Genomic DNA, 24,154 nt, shown 5'->3' on the forward strand with positions numbered 1-24,154 from the left:
ACATACTGTATTAGATTACTGTTTGTTAAAGTTAATTCCCTTAGTTCTCTCCCCAAGGAAGTCCCAAATACATGAGGGATGTCCCTGAACCCTTGTGGTAAGTAAAGTCCAGCAAACTCGTATGTTTTCCCTTGTTCCCAGGTCCCACCACTCAAAGGCAAAGAGTTTTGGGGGTATCAGGATGGAGAGGAATGAAAAACAAAGCATCATTAATGTCCAAGACTGAGAAGTACTTAGCATTTCCTAGGACTTGGGATAGGAGGGTATACAGGTTTGGGACTATGGGGTAGATGGGAACCACAGCTTCATTAACAGCTCTGAGATCCTGGATGAATTTATAAGATCCATCTGGTTTTTTAAAAGGCAAGATTGGAGTATTGCAGGGAGACTCACAGGTAATTAGAACTCCACTATCTTGGTATTTGTTAACTAATGGCCTAAGACCCTCAAGAGCTTCTGGTTTTAATGGATATTGCCTTTTCCAGGAGTAGGGAGCATTTGACCTCAGAAGAATCTTCACTGGTGGAACATTTATGGCTAGACCAGGGCTCGAGACATCCCATGCCTGGGGATTGACCTTATCTAAGAAAGGGACGGATTCCTCCTTTTCTACATCTGACTGCAAATATTCAGACACTAGGTAAAGGAGATTATTGACGTCTAGCTTCCCCAAGTCACTCTAGTCTGGAGGTGGCAAAGAACGTCTCTCCCCAGTAGGGGAGCAGGGCAACCAGGGATGTATACAAAGGGGTGGGCTCCTTGCCAATTGCCCACCTTACAAAGGAGGGGCTTAGTAAAATTTAGTAAAATTTTGGCTTTGGGGTTTTCCATCTACCCCCATCACCATTTTAGTCCAGGAGTCTAAAGGCCCTAACTGGAAAGGAAGAACAGAGAAGGCAGCCCCGTGTCTAAAAGAAAGTTCACATCCTTACCTTCTGTTTGTAGAGTCACCCAGAAGTAGAGACGAGTAATCTGGATCTCACCATTTCTCGAGCCGCTGGGCACCATCAGTCCCGGTTGCCCAGGACTAACACAGAGGGAGCAGGTGTAGGGCTCTCAATAGGCCTTCCTGTAGGGCGATATGGACACTCTTTTTCCAGTGCGCATCCTCTCTGCAGTAGGCACACTGGGTGTGTCTCAGCCGCGGTGGACTTTTAAGATACTTTTTGCTTCCTTGCTCTCCCCGGGATTCTGGCATAGTGGCAGGATGAATCAAGGCCAGGATTTTAGCCTGTTGTTAGGCCAAGGCCTGGGTCTGCCTCTTTATTCTCCCATCTTCTCGGGCTTCCTTTTGCTCCCTTTTTGAAGCTTCCCCTGGTCTCTATTCAAAAACACCCTATTTGCCTCCTCACCAGGTTGGAGATTGGGGTCTCTGGTCCTTTTCCTAGGTTTTGTAATTTCCTCCTTGTGACTGGGTTATAAAGGAATGCGCCAACAGGACTCTTCCTTCCATACTTTTTAGATCTGCCTGGGTAAAGTTTTTAAAGGCCTCTGTGAGTTTTCCCAAAAGAAGAGCTGGATTTTCATTCTCTCCCTGTGTAACCTCTTTTATCTTATTATAATTAATGACCTTTCAGACACCCCAGGTCATTCCCTGTAGGCAAGAAGTGAGGTGTCTTAAGGATTCCTTTTCTGCCCTTGTATTTGGATCTCAATCTGGCTCTATAGAGGGGATTGCCTCTTCTGCAGAGGCCAGACTGTCATCCATCTGCTGTCTTTCATCAGCCACTTTGAAGTCTAGCTTTTCCTTCATTATTACAACACCAGGTGAGGTTGACAATTATATCCCTCTAGGTGAGGGAGAAGTTAAAGCTAAGACCCTCAAATTCATCCCTCAATTTTGGGGGGTTCTCAGAATATGAACCCAAATGCTCCCTACATTTGGTAGTCTTGCATAGAAAAAAGAACATGAACCCGCATAGTTACCCCCTCCCAGTACCTCTCTTAGGGAGTAGATTTTGTCTGAGGATGACTTTTCCTTCTGTAGAGGACAAAGCTTACTTCCTGATCGTAACCCCATGGGGGAAGGGACATATGGAGGAGGAGTGGAGGCGATTGTAAGTGACTTCCCTTCAGATCCCATGACTTCCGGGCCTAGCCTCATAACTTACGGGTATGTCTGAACTTTCTTTCCCCGTGACCTGTCTGTCAAAGTGGAGGGGGTCAAGAGAAGGTCAAGGGGATCTTCTGTTTCAGACCTTGCCAAAACGACTTTGAAAAAACATTTATCAAAGTCTTCAAGCTTATATTTTCTTTTTTTTCTTCAGAATCCTGGTAGAGGGCCATAAAAGCCTGGACATAGGGAACCTCCTTTACCCTCGCATTTACAGTATAGACTAAGCTGTAAAATGGTGTTGAACCCAAGTGATCCTGACTGGGGTCATTTTCCCCCTCCTCCCAGGGAGTAAGTAGGCCAGTATCGAGTACAGTATTTGATAAGTTTTTTTTCTTTTTTAGCCCTTCCAGTTGGTATCTCTCCCAGTGGGCCAAAAGACAACCCAGCGGGGTGTCTAAAGGGAAGCTAGGTTTATTTTCCATTTTAACGGTGGTGTAGTTTATATCTTGTTCCCAGGAGACCAGTACTTGGGTGGATGCCTGACTCTAGAGATTGTAAGCTCTCTCTTGGTCCCAAATTGCTTGACTGTATATGGGCCAAAGGAACTGTTCAATAGTAAGCACAATCAATGGGGCTGAAGGACTGGTCCTGAAAGGTGAATTAACCCCTAAGCATATGTCTAGGGTGTTATTTTACCCAAGACCAGGTGCGAATATACTAAACCTGTGAGTATACTAACCCTGTCAATCACTTCCACGTGGAAGCACTCAGCCAAATGCTCAATTAAATGGCTGAATTTATAGAAACAGGGCACCTGATGGAGGGCTTCTAATGCCCGATTATCTCTCCAAGAACAGAAAGCACAATTGATGGGGAGCAGAGAGTGTAGCCTCTCAGAAAATCTCTTACAAAGACCCAGAACTTCCAGTCCAAGTATAGACAGATAGAGTGAATGGAAATACCTTGGGTCTTCAAAGAGAGAAAAAGAGGCCAGATTGAGAGGAAGGAGTGGGAAGAGACAAGAGGTCTAAGAGTCAGGGAGAGAAAGAGAAAAAGGGGTAGCCTTACAGACATTTCCTGCCACCTACAGATACCCAGGCATTACAGGAATTTCCCCTAGGCCTCCAGAGAAGGGAGGACTGGAACTCGGACCTACCAGAACCAAAATTCGAGTTCTCTGCCAAGAAGTCTCCAATCCTCAGCTCAGGCTGAGGCCCTATGACCAGATTCCTGCATCGAGAACCGGGGGACAGGAAAAAATAGGATTGGATAGGTTGAAAAGAGAGGTGAGAAAAAAGGGGTCAACCAAATCTCTTGTTCTTTACCTGGTTGGGGCACCCTGGCCAGAGACTAGGGAAAAACGGGTCCCAATTGTGGCAGCTGGATAAGATCTGTCAGCAGACAAGCTGGTCTTGGAGTACCCCAAGTTGTCTGGATGTCAGCCCCAGTTAGAATGGGGGGATCCCATCTTGTTTGCCAGTTGTTGTAGGAAGGAGGGCCCCCTCCAGGGCTCCAAGAGTGGGCTCTTGTCTAACACTCAGAAAAGCATTGTCTGAGAAGACACGTGCTGACAAAGCAAGTAGGCACTTCCAATAAAGTAGGCACTTCCACCCTGCTCTCCACAGTGGAGAGCAGCAGGGTAAGGTAACCCAGGACAACTGCTCTGCCATATGGCTCCCAGTCTAAGGTTTTATGGTGATGGGATTAGTTTCCAGGTTGTCTTTGGCCAATCATTCTGACTCAGAGTTCTTCCTCGTGGCTCACGCATTGCTCAGCCAAGATGGATGCTAGCGAGAGGGATTCTGGGAGGTGGACAGACACGCGGTGTCTCCTTTCGACCTTTCCCAAACTCTTCTGGTTGGTGATGGCTTATTAGTTCTGTATTACTTACCAGGATCTCCTGTCATAAAACAGCTCATGCAAGTGGTTTCTAGAGAGCATGGCCACGGTGGGCGGTTTCAGTCAGTGTGCTTCCCCTAACATATCTACTGATAGTAATGAGTTATGCTGCATAGAAATCATGATTTATGACCATGAAATTCTTGATTTAAACTTATAGTACGTGAATTTGATAAAAATGTGTTTAAAAAACAAAATACATTGTCTTTTGCAGAAAGTTTAACACATTATACTTCACATTAAAATTATATTACAACTCAAAAGATAGATTCATCTTATTTTCCTATATCTTTAAAGTTCAGGGTAAGGAATAGTATAGCATTTAATATACAGAAAATGACTCCTGTTTAAATAAAAGAATTAAACATTTGCTTCACTTTTAATTAAAAAATGCCATTGACTTTCTTAAGTGTGTGTGTGTATACACACACACACACACACACACACACACACACATATATATATATAGAGAGAGAGAGAGGATTATCATATTAGTGTATTGTAAATTTTAATGCATAATAATTTTTTTATCTAAAATTATATAAACATTACAGATCTGCACGTCACTCACAGCTTCATGAAAATTCAGATAAAGAATTATCAGTATCCTTCATGGCAAATTGCAAGATTTCATTCTTTTATATGGTGAGTGATATTTTATTATATATGTATACTGCATCATCTTTTATCCATTCATCCATTTTTAACACAACATTGTTTTTCACATATTTTGCATCTGTTTTATGTATCCTTTAACTACTTATTATTAATAGATGATTTTACTACTTTTACCTTTTAAACCTTCCTGCTAGCTTTATACATGGTTGATTTACAACCTTTAGCACATCTTTGCCATTGCGATTTTCCCTTTTGTAATTTTCATATTTCTAGTCATGGCCTTTTCTGCTTAGAGAATCCCTTTTATCATTTCCTGTAAAGCTGGTGTTGTTATGCTTGAGTCTTTTAGTTTTCACTTGTCTGTAAAAGTTTGTTTTCTAATTCAAATCTGAATGAAAGCTTTGCTGGGTAGTATATTCTTGGTTGTAGGTTTTTCCTTCCTTTCTTCACTTTAAATATATGATACCACTCCCTTCTGTAGAATTTCTCCTGCAAAGGCAATCTATGGGAGTTCCCCTGTATGCTTTTCCCTTGCCACTTTTAATACTCTCTTTAATTTTTGCCATTTTTAACTATAGTATGAACCTGTTTGGGTTGATTTGGTTTGGGACTCTCTTTGTTTTCTTGAACTAGGTGTTTGTTTCCTTTCCCAATTTAGGAAAAATTTTAGGTTATTATAGCTTCAAATAAGTTCTAAGACCCATAGAATGGCACTGATAGTACAGTAATTCCCCTATACATGAATGAGTTCTGTTCCAATTTAAGTCCAACAAAGTCAGCATGCTGCTGCTGCTGGTAAGTCACTTCAGTAGTGTCTGACTCTGTGTGACCCCATAGATGGTACCCAACTAATCCAATCAGCTATATAGTACCATGCTATAGTAGGTTTATAACACTTTTCACACGAATAATACATTAAAAAAACATGAAAAATAAAACATTCTTACAGTACACTATCTTGTAGTGCAATAGCTGGCATACAGGGCGTGGCATCAAGTGAACAGGTAAGAAAAGTTCTTACCTGACTGGAGGGGAGAGAGGAGGTGGGAGATGGTAAAGCTGAAGGATCATCATCTATAGGAGATGGAGGACAAGCTGCAATTTCATTCACACCTAACATTGATAGAATGCACATTCACATCTTTGAAAGTTTGCAACTTGAAGGTTCGTACACAGAAGACAGACTGCACTCTTCACATTGCCTCAGAGTGGGTTTTGGATGTGTGAGAATTTGCAAATGTCCTTGAAGAGCTGAGTCCCCATTTCCTGCTGCCCTCTAATTCTCATGACCACAGGTGACCTTCAAAGCCAAATATTCTAGGGGTGCATCCTTTTGGTCCATGACCCTTGGGCTGAGGAGCCCCAAATGGGGATTGGCTCATTTGCTCCGCAATGAGAGCTTCTACAATTGTGAGTATCTTCCCATTTCTGTGTCACCCACCTGGAGATGTGGATCTTGAATATACCAGATCTCTTCTCCTCCTCCCTGTTTCATTGTAGTTCCTTTTTTCGTTCTGGAAAATCTTTTGTATTAGTTTTCATGTTGTTCTCATAGTTAGTTGCTCTATAGATCATTGTAATTTTAGAGTGCCCAGGGGAGCAGGAGGTGAGCTTAGAGTCTTCCCATTTTGTTAGCTTGGCCACATTTAATCTTAAATAATTTGCTATAAACGATCTTTGGCCACCTAATATATAAGTGATTAGAGAAGCAAAAGAAGGCAGCTGGAGGGAAATCTACTTGCTTGTACCCAAATGCCTGCATCAAAGCCATGAGAAGTTATATCTTTTATTTTTTTCTGTAGCATCTATCCAGTCAGTGAGCACTCCCACTGGGCACAAGGGCCAGGTATAAGAACAGTTAAGGCAGCCCAGCACTTCTGATGCAAGCATGGACCCCATGGGCAGTCGTGTTCTGAGGACAATGCTGTGCTTCCTGCCCCACCTACTGTAAGATATACTATTGTCCAGTCTGGCATTTAAAGGTACTTAAAGCCTTCAGTATTCTTGCCTTGAGAACCCCATGAACAGTATGAAAAGGCAAAATGATAGGATACTGAAAGAGGAACTCCACAGGTGACTAGGTGCCCAATATGCTACTGGAGATCAATGGAGAAATAACTCCAGAAAGAATGAAGGGATGGAGCCAAAGCAAACGAATACCCAGCTGTGGATGGGACTGGTGATAGAAGCAAGGTCCGATGCTGTAAAGAGCAATATTGCATAGGAACCTGGAATGCCAGGTCCATGAATCAAGGCAAATTGGAAGTGGTCAAACAGGAGACGGCAAGAGTGAACATCAACATTCTAGGAATCAGAGAACTAAAATGGACTGGAATGGCTGAATTTAACTCAGATGACCGTTATATCTACTACTGCAGGCAGGAATCCCTTAGAAGAAATGGAGTAGCCATTAGAGTCAACAAAAGAGTCTGAAATGCAGTACTTTGGTGCAATCTCATAAATGACAGAATGATTTCTGTTTGTTTCCAAGGCAAACCATTCAATATCACAGTAATCCAAGTCTATGCCCCAACCAGTAACGCTGAAGAAGATGAAGTTGAAAGGTTCTATGAAGACCTACAAGACCTTTTAGAACTAACACCCAAAAAAGATATCCTTTTCATTATAGGGGACTGGAATGCAAAAGTAGGAAGTCAAGAAACACCTGGAGTAACAGGCAAATTTGGCCTTGGAATACGGAATGAAACAGGACAAAAGCTAATAGAGTTTTGCCAAGAGAACGCACTGGTCATAGCAAACACCCTCTTCCAACAACACAAGAGAAGACTCTACACTTGAACACCACCAGATGGTCAACATCAAAATCAGATTGATTATATTCTTTGCAGCCAAAGATGGAGAAGCTCTATACAGTCAGTTAAAACAAGACCAGGAGCTGACTGTGGCTCAGATCATGAACTCCTTATTGCAAAATTCAGACTTAAATTGAAGAAAGTAGGGAAAACCACTAGACCATTCATGTATGAGCTAAATCAAATCCCTTATGATTATACAGTGGAAGTGAGAAATCAATTTAAGGGACTAGATCTGATAGATAGAGTGCCTGATGAACTATGGAATGAGGTTCGTGACATTGTACAGGAGACAGGGATCAAGACCATCCCCATGGAAAAAAAAATGCATAAAAGCAAAATGGCTGTCTGGGGAGGCCTTACAAATAGCTGTGAAAAGAAGAGAAGCAAAAAACAAAGGAGAAAAGGAAAGACATAGCATCTGAATGCAGAGTTCCAAAGAACAGCAAGAATAGATAAGAAAGCCTTCCTCAGCGATCAATGCAAAGACATAGAGGAAAACAACAAAATGGGAAAACCTAGAGATCGCTTCAAGAAAATTAGAGATACCAAGGGAACATTTCATGCAAAGAGGGCTGGATAAAGGATAGAAATGGTATGGACCTAACAGACGCAGAAGATATTAAGAAGAGGTGGCAAGAATACACATAAGAACTGCACAAAAAAGATCTTCACGACCAAGATAATCATGATGGTGTGATCACTCACCAAGAGCCAGACATCCTGGAATGTGAAGTCAAGTGGGCCTGAGAAGGCATCACTATGAACAAAGCTCGTGGAGGTGATGGAATTCCAGTTGAGCTATTTCAAATCCTGAAAGATGATGCTGTGAAAGTGCTGCACTCAATATGTCAGCAAATTTGGAAAACTCAGCAGTGGCCACAGGACAGGAAAAGGTCAGTTTTCATTCCAATCCCAAAGAAAGACAATGCCAAAGAATGCTCAAACTACCGCACAATTGCACTCATTTCACATGCTAGTAAGGTAATGCTCAAAATTCTCCAAGCCACGCTTGAGCAATACATGAACCGTGAACTTCCAGATGTTCAAGCTGGTTTTAGAAAAGGCAGAGGAACCAGAGATCAAATTGCCAACATCTGCTGGATCATGGAAAAAGCAAGAGAGTTCCAGAAAAACATCTATTTCTGCTTTATTGAGTATGTCAAAGCCTTTGACTGTGTGGATCACAATAAACTGTGGAAAATTCTGAAAGAGATGGGAATACCAGACCACCTGACCAGCCTCGTGAGAAACCTATATGCAGGCCAGGAGGCAACAGTTAGAACTGTACATGGACAACAGACTGGTTCCAAATAGGAAAAGGAGTACGTCAAGGCTGTATATTGTTACCCTGCTTATTTAACTTCTATGCAGAGTACATCATGAAAAACGCTGGGCTGCAAGAAGCACAAGCTGGAGTCGAGATTTCTGGGAGAAATATCAATAACCTCAGATACGCAGATGACACCACCCTTATGGCAGAAAGTGAAGAGGAACTAAAAAGCCTCTTGATGCAAGTGAAAGAGGAGAGTGAAAAAGTTGGCTTAAAGCTCAACATTCAGAAAACGAAGATCATGGCATCTGGTCCCATCACTTCATGGGAAATAGATGGGGAAACAGTGTCAGACTTCATTTTTCTGGGCTCCAAAATCACTGCAGATGGTGACTGCAGCCATGAAATTAAAAGATGCTTACTCCTTGGAAGGAAAGTTATGACCAACCTAGATAGCATATTGAAAAGCAGAAACATTACTTTGCCAACAAAGTTCCGTCTAGTCAAGGCTATGGTTTTTCCAGTGGTCACGTACGGATGTGAGAGTTGGACTGTGAAGAAAGCTGAGCCCCGAAGAATTGATACTTTTGAACTGTGCTGTTGGAGAAGACTCTTGAGAATCCCTTGGACTGCAAGGAGATCCAACCAGTTCATTCTAAAGGAGATCAGCCCTGGGTGTTCTTTGGAAGGAATGATGCTAAAGCTGAAACTCCAGTACTTTGGCCACCTCATGCGAAGACTTGACTCATTGAAAATGACTCTAATGCTGGGAGGGATTGGGGGCAAGAGGAAAAGTGGACGACAGAGGATGAGATGGCTGGATTGCATCACCGACTCGATGGACATGAGTTTGAATGAACTCCAGGAGTCGGTGATGGATTGGGAGGCCTGGCATGCTGCGATTAATGGGGTCGCAAAGAGTCAGACATGACTGAGTGACTGAACTGAACTGAAAGTCTTTATGATTATCCCATTCAGTCAGCATAGAAACTCATTTTCTTTTGTCCAATTTACTGTGATATTTTAGGAATGGTCTTCCTTATCTGTGTTGATGGATTTCAATTATACCTTAATTATTACTATGATTATGTCTATGACTGTACTACCTTGAATGTCCTTGAGATTGCCTTGAATGTGCCTAATTTTGTATGATTATTACTAAGATTTAATGCTATTTTGAAAATGTATTATTCTTATTATACCTCACCATTTAAGCTTATATAATTTTATATTTTTGTATAGCCCCCCATTTTTCCTACTCTGAGATTTAAACACTCTGCCTCATTGTCCCTTCCTATGACCTTCTCTTCAGTCACATTATCTTTCCCACCTCTCCCCTTGCCTTAGTTCTGTCTCTCTCTTTCCCCTTACTTCTTCTTAGGTAAGCCCTTGTAGAATTAGCTAGTTTGTGAAATCTTTGATGATCTTTCTAACGAAGTGTCATTTTCTTTAAAAAGTATATATTTTAACACATATATATGGAATTTAGGAAGATGGTAACAATGATCCTATATGAAAGACAGCAAAAGAGACACTGATGTAAAGAACAGACTTTTGGACCCTGTGGGAGAAGGCGAGGGTGGGATGATTTGAGAGAACAGCATTGAAACATGTGATTCACATCATATGTGAAATCGATCCAGGTTCGATGCATGAGAGAGGGCGCTCAGGGCTGGTGCACTGGGATGACCCTGAGGGATGGGATGCAGAGGGAGGTGGGAGGGGGGTTCAGGATGGGGAACACATGTACACTGGTGGCTGATTCATGTCAATGTATGGCCAAAACCACTACGCTATTGTGTATTGTAAAGTAATTAGCCTCCAATTAAAATATTTTTTTTAATAAAGTATATGTCCATTATATGACCAAACCACTAGTTCTTAGGTATTTAACCAAGAAATCTGAAAGTGTATGTCCATACACAAACTCATATAAATTTTCATAATACCTGTTTTCTATCAGAAAGTAGAAATGCCTTACATGTTTATTGGTATGTGAATGAATAAACAAACTGTGATATATCCATATCATGAGATACTATTCAGCAATAAAAAGCAATGAAATCCTGCTGAAGGAAATAGCTAAGACATTCTTTCTGTTTACATAAATCCTAGAATACGAAAACTAGTATGACAAAAAGGTCAGTTTTCTGTGGGAATAGTGTGAGGAGCAGGGCAGGAGGGAGGGATTAAAAATGGAACAAGGACATATTTGAGCATGGGGCATATGCTAATAAGCCTTGATATAATTATATATACACGAAGCCATTATCACAGTCAAGAGTATATACTTTAAGCATAGATTATATCACTGAAACTATAAAGAAATAAATCTCTAGTTATAGTAGATTCAAAACAAATTCTTAAAAGAAATAGGATGAATTTTGCTTAACTACATTGGTACTGTAGCACTGCTGCTGCTGCTAATTAGCTTCAGTCGTGCGACCCCATAGACAGCAGCCCACTAGGCTCCCCCATCCCTGGGATTCTCCAGGCAAGAGTACTGGAGTGGGGTGCCATTGCCTTCTCCGACTGTAGCACTAGCTCACAGTAATCAAATGAAAAAAGTACAGAAGAGCCATTAGAACATGAGAAAAAGAAAAGTGGGAAATTACAGGACAAATGTGAGCTGTGTGAGAAAGAAACATGGTTTTTGAAGTGGGTTTGAAATGAATTTTTATTAAAAATGTAAGAACGTAGTCTACATTTTCATATGACCTTCAGTGTTCTTTGAAAATCTTGCAGAGGAAAATTAAAAAGAGTTCTTTATAATATAATGACTTTCTTAATGAAAATGTGTTTGCCCATGATTAAAATTCTTTATAGTTTTTTTTTTTTTCCCCTACTTCATTGATTTTCTCCTTGCTAACTGCTATCAATTCATTTTGGTCTGCAGCTAAAACTTTATCAAATGGTAGTGGCATAGCAATTTAATAAAAAAAAAAAAAACATAGTACCAACTTAAAAAACTGAGTTACATTTTTTTACAAGTGTAAAGCACGAAATTACTTATGTCTGAAAATAATTTAATAGAAGTAGATTAGAAAGGAAGTCATTAATACATGCCAAATACCTGACTTTGTTGCCTATGAAACACTGCACTCCACAGAGATGATTCATTAGAAATACTATGTCATTTAATATATTCTTTAATATGTTAAATCTGATTCAAAATAAGATCTTCAAATCATAAAAAAAGTTTGTAAGATGTCATGTTAAAGTGAAATTTATATTTAATATAGAGAAATTTTGTAGAAAAACTGGATTTGGGCTCCACATCTTTGTGTTCAAATACTGCCTATGTTACTCTGACAAATTAGACTTGGGCAATTTACTTAATTCTTCTGTTGAACATATTTTATTGAAGTATAGAGAATTTACAATGTGGTGTTAGTTTCTGGTATACAGTAAAGTGATTCAGTTCATATATATTCTTTTTCATTATGTTATACTATAGGATAGTAAATATATTTCCATGTGCTATACAGTAGGACCTTGTTTATTTTATACATATATTAGTTTGCATCTGCTAATCCCAAACTCCTAATTTTTGTCTTCTCCACCACCTTTCCCATTTGATAACCATAAGTTTTTTTTGTCTTTGTGAATCTTTTTGTTTCATAAGTTTATTTGTGTCATATTTGAGATCCCACATATATGTGATATCATATGGTATTTGTCTTTCTGACTTACTTCACTTAGTGTTATCATCTCTAGGTCTAGCAACGGTGGTGCAAATGGCATTATTCCATTCTTTTTAAGGGTTAAATAGTAATGTGTTTCAAATCCTATTTGTCCATTCATCGGTTGATGGGCATTTAGGTAGACATTTTTTTCCATGTCTTGGTGATTGTAAACAATGCTGCTGTGAACAATGGAGTGCATCTGTCTTTTCAAATTAAAGTTATCTCCAAATATATACCCAGGAGTGGGATTGCTGGATAGTATGACAACTCTATTTTTTTTTTTTTTTTTTTCGCAGCCTTGTCACCTGGCCTTTTTTTTTTTTTTTTTTCCTTCCAATTTTATTTTATTTTTAAACTTTACATAATTGTATTAGTTTTGCCATTTTAAGTGATCTTCATATCATTTTCCATAGTAGCTATACTAATTTACATTGCCGTAAGCAGTGTAGGAGGGTTTCCTTTTCTCCACACTCTTTGCAGCATTTATTAGTTGTAGATTTTCTAATAATGTCCAGTGTGGTGTGAGGTGGTACCTCATCGTAGTTTTGATTTGTATTTTTCTAATAATTAGTGCTTGGGCATCTTTCCATGTGCCTGTTGGCCACCTTCTTCATAAAAATGCCTCCCCATTTTAGATTGAGCTACTTGTATATTTTGGAGATTAATTCTTTATCAATTGCATGGTTTGCAAACATTTTTCCCCCATGTGTTGCCTTTTTCTATTTGCTTATGGTTTCCTTTGCTGTGCAAACGCTTTTAAGTTTAATTAGGTCCCATTTGTTTATTTTTGCTTTTATTTCCATTGCCTTGAGAGACTGACCTAAGAAAACATTGGTACTATATTTCAGAGAATGTTTTGCCTATATTATCTTTTAAGAGTTTTATGGTGTCATGTCATATTTTTAAGTCTTTAAGCCATTTTGAGTTTACCATTTTTATAGAATTCACATATGTGTTAATATATGATATTCATTTTTCTCTGACTTATTTCCCTCTGTATGACAGACTATGTCCATTCACATCTCTACAAATGACCCAATTTCATTCTTTTTTATGACTGAGCAAACAGCTCATGAAACTGTCCAAAAAACAACCCCATCAAAAAATGGACAGAAAAACTGTATCGACATTTCTCCAAAGAAGACATACAGATGGCCAAGAGGCATATGAAAAAGATGCTCAACTTTACTAATTATTAAAGAAATGCAGGTCAGAACTACAGTGTGTTACCTCACATGGTCAGAATGGCCATCATCAAAAAAATCCACCAAGTAATAAATGCTAGAAAGGGTGTAAGTAAAAAGAGCCCTCCTATACTGTTGGTGGGAATGTAGATTGATACAGCCACTATGGAGATTTCTTAAGCTAGAAATAGAACTACCGAATGACCCAGCGATCCAACTACTGGGCATATATCCTGAGAAAAACACAATTCAAAAAGACACATGCACCTCAGTGTTCACTACAGCACTATTTACAATAGCCAGACATGGAAGCAACCTAAAGGTTCGTCAACAGATGAATGGATAAAGAGACTGTCTTTAAAGAACACATTTTTTAACTGCCACTTGATTTACTTTACAAGTTTAGGTGATGAGTTAGCTGTAATTGTTTTAAAGTATCCTGTAATGCCCAATATATTCATTTAACTTTTTGGTATGTATTGAATTCCTCTTACCCTTTTCCTACCTACTCATTTCACTGATGCTCTCCATTCTTTCTGTAAAACAAAGTGACAGTCACAACTCACAGGACACTTAGTAGGCTTTACTTTAATATCTACCAACCTTACATATCTGCTTCCACCAAGTACCAAGTTATGTTTACTTCCAAACTTATTTGTGCCAGTTATACTTATGACTGAAGTATCTAACTAAAGTGTTCATGTATGACTGTAAAGAGAAAAAAGGTTTTGCATTGAGACAAATGGTTTGGAAAAGCTACTTGAAAATACACACTCTTGCATTAGGTGTGAACATGATAATTGTAACTGGTAGAAATGCTCTTTTAAAAAATTAATCATTCCCCACTTACATTTTACTTCAATTAATGAACCCAATAGAAATAAAGGTTATCTACCTCATCAAACAATAAGTAAGTTTATTTTTAAAATCCCCTTAAGTTTTTTGGTTAGCCACCTACATCATTACAGCTGTATTGAAACCCTTTTGCACTTGGCTGTCCAGACATGACCCTCCCCTGCTTCTTACTTTACCTCACTGGCTTCTCCATACAGTCTCAGTGCTTGTACTATCAACCCTTTGCTGGGTCTGTTTCCATCTCTGACTCTCTTCCAAGCCCAGACTTGTCATATCAAATTCTGATCTGACATCTTTATTTGTATATATTAATATGCATCTTCAATTTGAAATGATCTCTTCTCCTTGCTTACCTTCTGCTTTAGGCACCTTGGTCTTTTTGAACTTTCTTAAACTATTTTTTTTTTCTTCATTTCACTAACTTTGCAGTAATTTGTTATAACAGCAATAGAATACAAATTCACTAATTACAGTCAATACTGTTGTAACAGTTTTTTTAAAGTGTCAGAGTTATGACTATGCCTGTATTTGAAAACTAATTGGTTTATATTGTTTACAATATCTTAACATTTTAAATAGATACACATCAAGTGTTTACAGATTATTACCTTAGACCATATTTGTGCCCACCCAGTGAAAAGTGATGTGAAAATGAAAGGTGCTCAGTAGTGTTCGACCCTGGATCCTTGGAATTCTCCAGGCCAGAATACTGGAGTAGATAGTTTTTACCTTATCCAGGGGATATTCCCAACCCAGGGATCAAACCTAGGTCCACCCCACTGCAGGCGTATTCTTTACCAGCTGAGCCACCAGGGAAGCCCAAGAAGAGTGGAGTGGATAACCTATCTCTTTTCCAGTGGATCTTCCTGACCCAGGAATCTAACCAAGGTCTCCTGCATTGCAGGTGGATTCCTTACCAACTGAGCTATACAAGTGATGTCAGTTTAGTTGCTCAGCCATGTCTAACTCAGTGATGAAAGTGATGTAAATGAGTTTTATTAAGAGATACAATTTGAGTAGTAATTGTTAAATATAAAACCAATTATGATAGAGTCAAGATTATGATAAATGAACCAACAGTGGACAATGTGACATGGTGGCTCACAGGAGGAAAATTCCACTTTCTGAGGAGAACAGGTGAGGTGTTTTTTAAAGCAGGGAGCCTTAAGGGAAGTTATGACAGATGAGTTACATCTGACAAGAAAGAAACATGTAGGTTGAACATTATGGGTAATGGGAATGAGAAAGAACTAGAAATGTAGACTAAGTGATAGTAACATTCTCTTGATATTTATTCCAGAAATGAAGAAAGAAGCAACACATGGGTATAAGCAGCTCATGAGATGCAGTTCTCAGGCAATATGCTGTGATTTAATTGACTTTGGAAGGCGGTCCACTGAGGTATGCTGGTAAACATCCAAGGCTGCCAAAAACAATTTCAAAAATTTTTTAAATGACTGTCATATGATATTAAGATATACATGAATTGAAAATTTAGTTAAATCTTTACTGAATGAACTAGCAGAAGAATGACGTTGGTTACCAATGAAGACTTATTCTTATGTCTGCAGTCTTTCGAGTGTTCCAAGCCAGATTTTCGAAGCCTATAGCTTTAGAGAATGAAACAGAATAGTAATAAGAATCAAACACAGTGTAACAAGTGATCTTAAAATAATGTGCATTGATAATATTAGATGATCCAAATTTTATTTTATTAATGAATATTTCTCTGTGTGTGTTTGCTGTTAGCCAAAGAGTGCTTTCTGTGGGAAATCAGAGGTAACATGTGACTTGTAACTGGAAGTTTGGAACACAACCATCTGTCCGCTAATAACTCCTTTTGTTCACAGAACTAAAAAGCTATTCATCAAGACTGTTGCCATATAGCCATAAGGTTTTACCTGTAAAACTTTTATCTAGGTTTCAAGAACTTTTTCTTCATATATAACCTATACCAGCTTTCAGTTTTTATATTCAAATAGCAGGCTGTGTTTTCATAGAATTTGTTATAAGAAATATAATTCTAGTATTTCTGCTTCAATAATTTTCTACCACTATAAACATGCAATGTCCATATATTTATTTTATTTTGTGTTAAATATTTTCATCATCTCCTTCTAGTAGTGAAGGTATATAATCTAGTCTTCAAGAGTGTTTTTTTGAAGTAACACCAGCTTTTTTAAATATACGGAGAATTCATCTGTAGAAGGAATAATAATCATAATACCAGGCTTTAGTATGAGGACTGCAAAGTGTTTTAATTAAAAACATTAATTTCACATTTCTAATGCTTTAGTTTTGTTTCCCCTCCCAGATTTGAATATATGCAAATATGAAAGAATTAAACTGATTTAAATGCTCATTACTACTATGCAGAACTGAAGAAATATAACCTCTAGGTAGTCTTACAGCATCACACTGTGCAGATACAATCCAGTAAGAAGAATCATGCATTTCAAAGAGTAATTGGGTCTACACTGCATTTTCTCCAGGAAACAATTCTCCATGAGCATTAATTAAAGCATTATCTCAGAAAAGGTATAGGTCTCCTGTATAATCACCAGTGTGGAGCGGGGGGTGGGGGGGTGGGAGAGTAAAATAGTAAATGATTCAGAGACTTAATAGGCATGCATTTTCAGTGTCACATATAATTCAGGGTTTTGTGCAGCCCATTTTAGCAGCTACTGTCTCATAATGTATTAAAGGATGCTATTTAACATGACTTATTTCTGAGAAGTGTGAGACTGATACTTTATAGAGATCTTTATATAACACAGAAACTAAGGCATAATTAACACAGAAACTGAGTTTAACAAATATGAAAAATTTTGCTTGAATTGGATACTATCCCTTCTCCAGTGGATCTTCCCAACCCAGGTATTGAACCAGGGTCTCCATATTGCAAGTGGATTCTTTACCAGCTGAGCTACCAGGGAAGCCCAGAAGGGATACACTGAGTATTTAAAATACCATTTATCTTAGCACAAGGAAAACTATGATCAATAAGGAAGCTTTGTAAATGTCTCAGATAAACTTATTTACAATAATTCCACGGGGAATATACTGAAGAAAATGTTGACAATACTGTGAACTACTGATGAATATGGTATATAATTTTTTGTAATTTTAGCCTCAAAAATGAACTTAAGTGACTCTGAACTAAAAGGTTCTCCTTACCTTTCTCTATGATCTACATGATTAATGACTGAGGTCAGTGACCATTTTTCATCTAAGTAGATAGCGACAAAAAATATGGTCCCCAGAAAATGTTTGAATTTCAGGAATACTTAGAGACAGAAATAGATTGGTTCTAAGGAAGGGACTAGTGGTTCACTTATTGCACAGCATAATACTTAGAAAGCATTTTAGGGCAGTTATCTCAGTATCAAAAGCAATTGTAAATTTTTAAAAACTGTAGTGGATATACCCAGTGGCTATATCCAAATGGGCATAGATTTATCAATTTTCAAATTTCATAGCAATTTTATCACTATTATTATGAATTCTATTATTCCAAATTCAGAATTTCCATTCTAATCTTTTGTTTTAAAATGCAATGCATTCTCAAATCTACTCTTAATTTTTCTCTGTTTAGGCATCTGGTCTCAAGCACAACTTATGCACACTCTTGCATAAGTTAAAAACATTAGTGACAAAATTATGGAAAATTTATTTTCTTCAATGGCAGAACACAAAGGTAGTAAAGGTGATTTCCCAATTTCTTTAATCTCCTGTACTACTCAGAATAAATAAAACTTAAAGATCCATAAAGACTGTTAGATTTTTACCCATGTGACAATTTTGCTCATTTCTTTCCAGAAACACATTGCTAATAGGATAGTCTAAAGTTTCCAGTGAAACACACTTTTTTCCTGTACTATATATTTCCCTCCATATCCCTAAAGTGTAACAGGAGTAGCATTGGATTTAGCTCTCAAATGCACATTCTAACACAGAACTATATTCCCAATAATAGTAAGCAATGTTTTGTATCTTCTAAAATGCAGTAAGAATAGCACCTGTAATAAGCTGAATGCTGCTGCTGCTGCTAAGTCACTTCAGTCATGTCCGACTCTGTGTGACCCCATAGACGTCAGCCCACGAGGCTCCCCCATCTCTGGGATTCTCCAGGCAAGAACACTGGAGTGGGTTGCCATTTCCTTCTCCAATGCAGGGAAGTGAAAAGTGAGAGTGAAGTCGCTCAGTCGTGTCCGACTCTTGGCGACCCCATGGACTTCAGCCCACCAGGCTCCTCCGTCCATGGGATTTTCCAGGCAAGAGTACTAGAGTGGGTTGCCATTGCCTTCTCCAAATAAGGTGCATACATGATCATAAATTTAGTAATATCCTGAAAAAAATATCTTATAGACTAATGATTTAAAAAGAACAGCTGATAATATAAAACGTGTTAGCACAGTGGACATGAACACTGAATTAGCCCCAAAATTCACTTAAATAAATATTACATTAACTAGAATAGAGATCATTATACCATTTACACATGAAATGCTATTTTAAATATCAAATGTGCACTAAAAAATTAGAAATGAAAAAATACATTAGAGTCTGATTCAGTTTCTTCAATTAAATTTTGTTTAGGATTTATCTCTACAGTAATGCATTGGAGAAGGAAATGGCAACCCACTCCAGTATTCCTGCCTGGAGAATCCCAGGGATGGGGGAGCCTGGTTTGCTGACATCTATGGGGTTGCACAGAGTTGGACACGACTGAAGCAACTTTGCAGTAGCAGCTACAGTAATTTAATACTTTAATTAAATCTACAACTATTTTCATTTCTAAAAGATATACTTCATTGTGTGATATATAACTAACACACTATATAATGAAGACTTTCCATCTCAATCAATAGTAATGTGGTAATAATGTAAATACCATTTCTAAATGACCTAATTCTGTGATTGCACTTAAACTTTGGGGAGATAAAATTGAATAAAACCCAAATCCCCGCCTTTGTAGAGTTTTGTGTTAGAGTCAAAATACACAATATATTCTATACGTTGGATTAGTTACAGCATTGGCATGGCTTGTTGTGTTCATCCCTGCTTGTTTCATAGTGACAGAATGGTAACATCTAGAAACTTGGGTTATATTATAAGCAGGAAGACATGGTAAGAGCACACAGAGCAGATGGAAACCATTATTGCACCAACATTTAATTTCAAATGGATAGACTGTGTATTTTTCAGATTGGATGTGTGTGAATAGTTCCTTTAATACATGGCATTACATACCAGGTCAGTGGTATTACTAATGCTAATACACTTAGTGATGATAGTAACTACTGTCTATTGACAATGTGATCTTATTTTTCAAAGATTCAAATGTATTAACCAATTTATTGTTGCCTTATAACTATATAATTCAGGTACTTTTCTGAACTGCATTATACAAATGAGCAAACTGAAGCTTCAAGAAGTTGATAACTTACTCAAAGTTACACAACACATCAGACACTACAGGAGTCATACTGACAATCCAGCCCCAGATTCTGAGGGCCAGAGGTCTTTGTCATACCATCTTACATGTGTACATATCTATATGTTATATATGCACAGATATGTATAAACTTTAACTTTCTTGTGTACTTACCATTATTAATCATGGTATACATTCATTCCTTCCAGAAATGCACACTGTTTTTCCACATGCCATGCACTATTATAGATGCTGAGAATAAAATGATAGATAGATTGCTAGCAAAAAACTTATTCTGCCAGTTGTTATAAAATGGTAAGAAAGACTTTCTGCAAGAGATCAACTCCCAAAATAGCAAAGGCAGTTGGAGATGACTGCAGCCATGAAATTAAAAGATGCTTACTCCTTGGAAGGAAAGTTATGACCAACCTAGATAGCATATTCAAAAGCAGAGACATTACTTTGCCAATAAAGTTTCGTCTAGTCAAGGCTATGGTTTTTCCTGTGGTCATGTATGGATGTGAGAGTTGGACTGTGAAGAAGGCTGAGCACCGAAGAATTGATGCTTTTGAACTGTGGTGTTAGAGAAGGTTCTTGAGAGTCCCTTGGACTGCAAGGAGATCCAAACAGTCCATTCTGAAGGAGATCAGCCCTGGGATTTCTTTGGAAGGAATGATGCTAAAGCTGAAACTCCAGTACTTTGGCCACCTCATGCAAAGAGTTGGCTCATTGGAAAAGACTCTGATGCTGGGAGGGATTGGGGGCAGGAGGAGAAGGGGACGACAGAGGATGAGATGGCTGGATGGCATCACTGACTTGAGGGACATGAGTGGGTGAACTCCAGGAGTTGGTGATGGACAGGGAGGCCTGGTGTGCTGCGATTCATGGGGTCGCAGAGAGTCAGACACAACTGAGTGACTGAACTGAACTGAACTGATAGTGAGAAAGTCACTGAGTGAAAAATTACTAAGAGGAGATAGTAGGGGTAGGGGGTCTTCTACAAATCAACTTAGAATTCTTGCTGAAAGTGTGTTAGGGTGATCAGATAGTGAGATGGGGAGTAGCTAAACTGAGCAGAATTCTTACCACAACTGGAGCAGGCAGTGGAAAGCAAGTTCCAGGGATGAGGCTGAGTCAACAAGAGGGTATAGGAAAGCTTCAATTTTAGATTCATTAAAATCCCTTTTCCGGTATACATATTGTATTTCAAAATATTCTCTCCTATAGGATTATTTCAATGTTCTTCCAACAACCAAAATAAAAGTTGGTAAAGATGCCTAAAGCCAACTCTCAATGTAATAAAGTTGTTCAGTAAGAAATAAAATGGAAGGAACATTGTTATTCAAACACCAGCTTTTGGAAATGAGAAGAATACCTTCCTATTTATTTTATGGGATCTCTGACTGTTGAATGTATTCAAAATGATATATTGAAAATTAAAATAAATTTAAAGATGATGTGAAAATATAACCATGGAATTGATTAAATGCAGAGGACAAGTGTGTATATACCAAGGTGTATACATATACAGAGTCAGTTCAGTTCAGTTAAGTCACTCAGTTGTGTCCAACTCTTTGCCGACCCCATGAATCGCAGCACACCAGGCCTCCCTGTCCATCACCAACTCACAGAGTTCACTCAAACTCATGTCCATTCAGTCAGTGGTGCCATCCAGCCATTTCATCCTCTGTCATCCCCTTCTCCTCCTGCCCCCAATCCCTCCCAGCATCAGAGTCTTTTCCAATGAATCAACTCTTTGCATGAGGTAACCAAAGTACTGGAGTTTCAGCTTTAGCATCAGTCCTTCCAATGAACACCCAGGACTGATCTCCTTTAGGATGGAATGGTTGGATCTCCTTGCAGTTCAAGGGACTCTCAAGAGACTTCTCCAACACCACAGTTCAAAAGCATCAATTCTTCGGTGCTCAGCTTTCTTCACAGTCCAACACTCACATCCACACATGACCACTGGAAAAACCATAGCCTTGACTAGACGGACCTTTGTTGGCAAAGTAATATCTCTGCTTTTGAATATGCTATCTAGATTGGTCATAACTTTCCTTCCAAGGAGTAAGCATCTTTTAATTTCATGGCTGCAGTCACCATCTGCAGTGATTTTGGAGCCCAGAAAAATAAAGTCAACCACTGTTTCTACTGTTTCCCCATCTATCTCCCATAAAGTGATGGGACCAGATGCCATGATCTTCGTTTTCTGAATGTTGAGCTTTAAGCCAACTTTTTCACTTTCCTCTTTCACTTTCATCAAGAGGCTCTTTAGTTCCTCTTCACTTTCTGCCATAAGGGTGGTGTCATCTGCATATCTGAAGTTATTGATATTTCTCCCAGCAATCTTGATTCCAGCTTGTGTTTCTTCCAGCCCAGCATTTCTCATGATGTACTCTGCATAGAAGTTAAATAAGCAGGGTGACAATATACAGCCTTGATGTATTCCTTTTCCTATACATAGTTATTCAAATAATTTAAAATTTGATATATACCTGAAATATTCCCTTGGTTTATTGAAGTACTCCATTGAAAATATTTGTTATAACCTATCAGGGTCAGATAGACTTTTTGGATTATTCGTTCAACATTTCGTCTGAGGATGCAGAGTATAATCAGTGCCTGCTGGTGTCATAACTAGGTAAACTGCTAAGATGTGGATTCCTAATTCCACCAGTAAAAGGTATGTGCTGGCTTAATGCCTTGGTCAGAAGTGGGCATGAGCATGCCAAAGTCATTGTCTGCCAGCAATCTTTACTGACCTGAGCCTCAGTCTCTAGCAGTGAGGGTCTTTAATGTGGGATTTTAATGCCTCAATTTGATTTTTTTTTTAAATTAAAGTGTTCCCTTTTCAACTATGACATTTTTCCTATACAAAGATAAGCCTTTGGGAACATCATTCAGGCTAGCCTAAATTAGATTATGTATTTCCAACAAATAATGGTATCACTTGTCTTTCTATACCTGCTTCAGTTTGACACTTACATTTACCAACTTCACCTAAAGCTAGTTGAAAACTTTCTTTCCCTGTGCAAGACATAGACTAACCTTCTGTCTATGAAATTAACATTTTACTGAAGTATTATTTTATTTATATTTTTGGAGAAATGTCTCAGTGTTTCATCACTTTTTTAGATTTCTAGTCATTTCAGGTAGATTTATTCAAGCATTTCAAAAGTATTATATGCTAAAAATATACTGTTATCAGTATATTTTGCAAGACGAGAAATATGACACTTGTTATCCTCAAGTAATGTAATTCACAAAAGTAATTCATTAATTCCTTAGCTCTGGCATCCATAGAGCACTCAACTGGAATTCATGTTCCCCCTAGGCTAATAATTTTATGAAATTTATAAGGGTTCAAATCATTTAAAAATAAAGCCTATTATATAAGTAGGAGGAATAGATTTGTTTGCAGTCCTTCAGCAGACAAGTAAATCTGGTTTGTGACATTTAAAAAGACCCAAGAGACTCTACAACCATTAACTTTTTTCTCAACAATTATTTCTATTAAATTAGAATATTCTAACTTATTATTTATGCCATAAGAATGCTGGAAAGTGTTTGAAAAGTCATAAATTATATGTCTGTAAACTGAATATGAATACAGAAATTATGGAGCAGTTTCTTATTGAAGATTACTTTCAGCATCTTAGAAGCTAAACTATTACTCTTGAGTTGAAACTGCATTTTTCATTCTCAGAGTCAGTGGCAAATGGATTCTCCTATTTTTTAAATAGAACTCTGTAATTTATTTCTTCATACATATTGAAACATTTGAAAGTTGATTAAAACAACCACAACCATGACTTTATCTTTGTGATGGAATAAAACAAATCATCAAATATTGGAAGCCATATTTTGAATTCTTAGTACTTGAGCTATTTACATAACAATTATGCTTTAAGGAATTATGTTATTCTTAATTATATCTTCTAAAAACATACTTTGGTCCCCAAATTTTAAGTTTAGGATATTCAAACCCTGGCTATATCTCTGAAATATGATACCTGAGTAAGCACACATAATCATAGAAATGTACTTGTGTTATCTATGTCAACAAAACATGTTGTACACTAAGTATTATTTCTCTGGCTTTTGGCATTTCTCATCTCTCATCTACATGAATGGTAAATTATTTTGTTAAGAAGATGTCATCAACATCTTTACATTCACAATTTTCAGTCTTATTCAATATTGAATCAAGATCAGAAGGTTAAATCCTGACTAACAACTGTTTTCTCAAAATGATCTCATTCATTTGCTGATGCATGCTTTGTTCAACACCAACATTGTATCTGATGCTCTGGTATAGTTAGTATTATGG

At 38.0% G+C, this 24,154-nt stretch overlaps 1 long non-coding RNA gene across 3 annotated transcripts in view; it reads right to left on the reverse strand.

Moving 5' to 3' along the window:
• Positions 1–15,652: 15,652 nt before the first annotated feature.
• LOC104972658 (uncharacterized) overlaps positions 15,653–24,154 on the reverse strand; it is a 150,898-nt gene continuing 142,396 nt past the window's right edge. For all 3 annotated transcript variants that reach the window (XR_003035061.2, XR_009494815.1, XR_009494814.1), the window contains 3 exons: positions 19,996–22,221; positions 15,928–15,994; positions 15,653–15,807 (listed from right to left, as the gene is read on the reverse strand). This is a non-coding gene — a long non-coding RNA (uncharacterized lncRNA). The remainder of the gene's footprint in view (positions 15,808–15,927; positions 15,995–19,995; positions 22,222–24,154) is intronic.

Source organism: Bos taurus, chromosome 6 (genome assembly GCF_002263795.3).
Source record: "Bos taurus isolate L1 Dominette 01449 registration number 42190680 breed Hereford chromosome 6, ARS-UCD2.0, whole genome shotgun sequence".
Lineage (NCBI taxonomy): Eukaryota > Metazoa > Chordata > Mammalia > Artiodactyla > Bovidae > Bos > Bos taurus.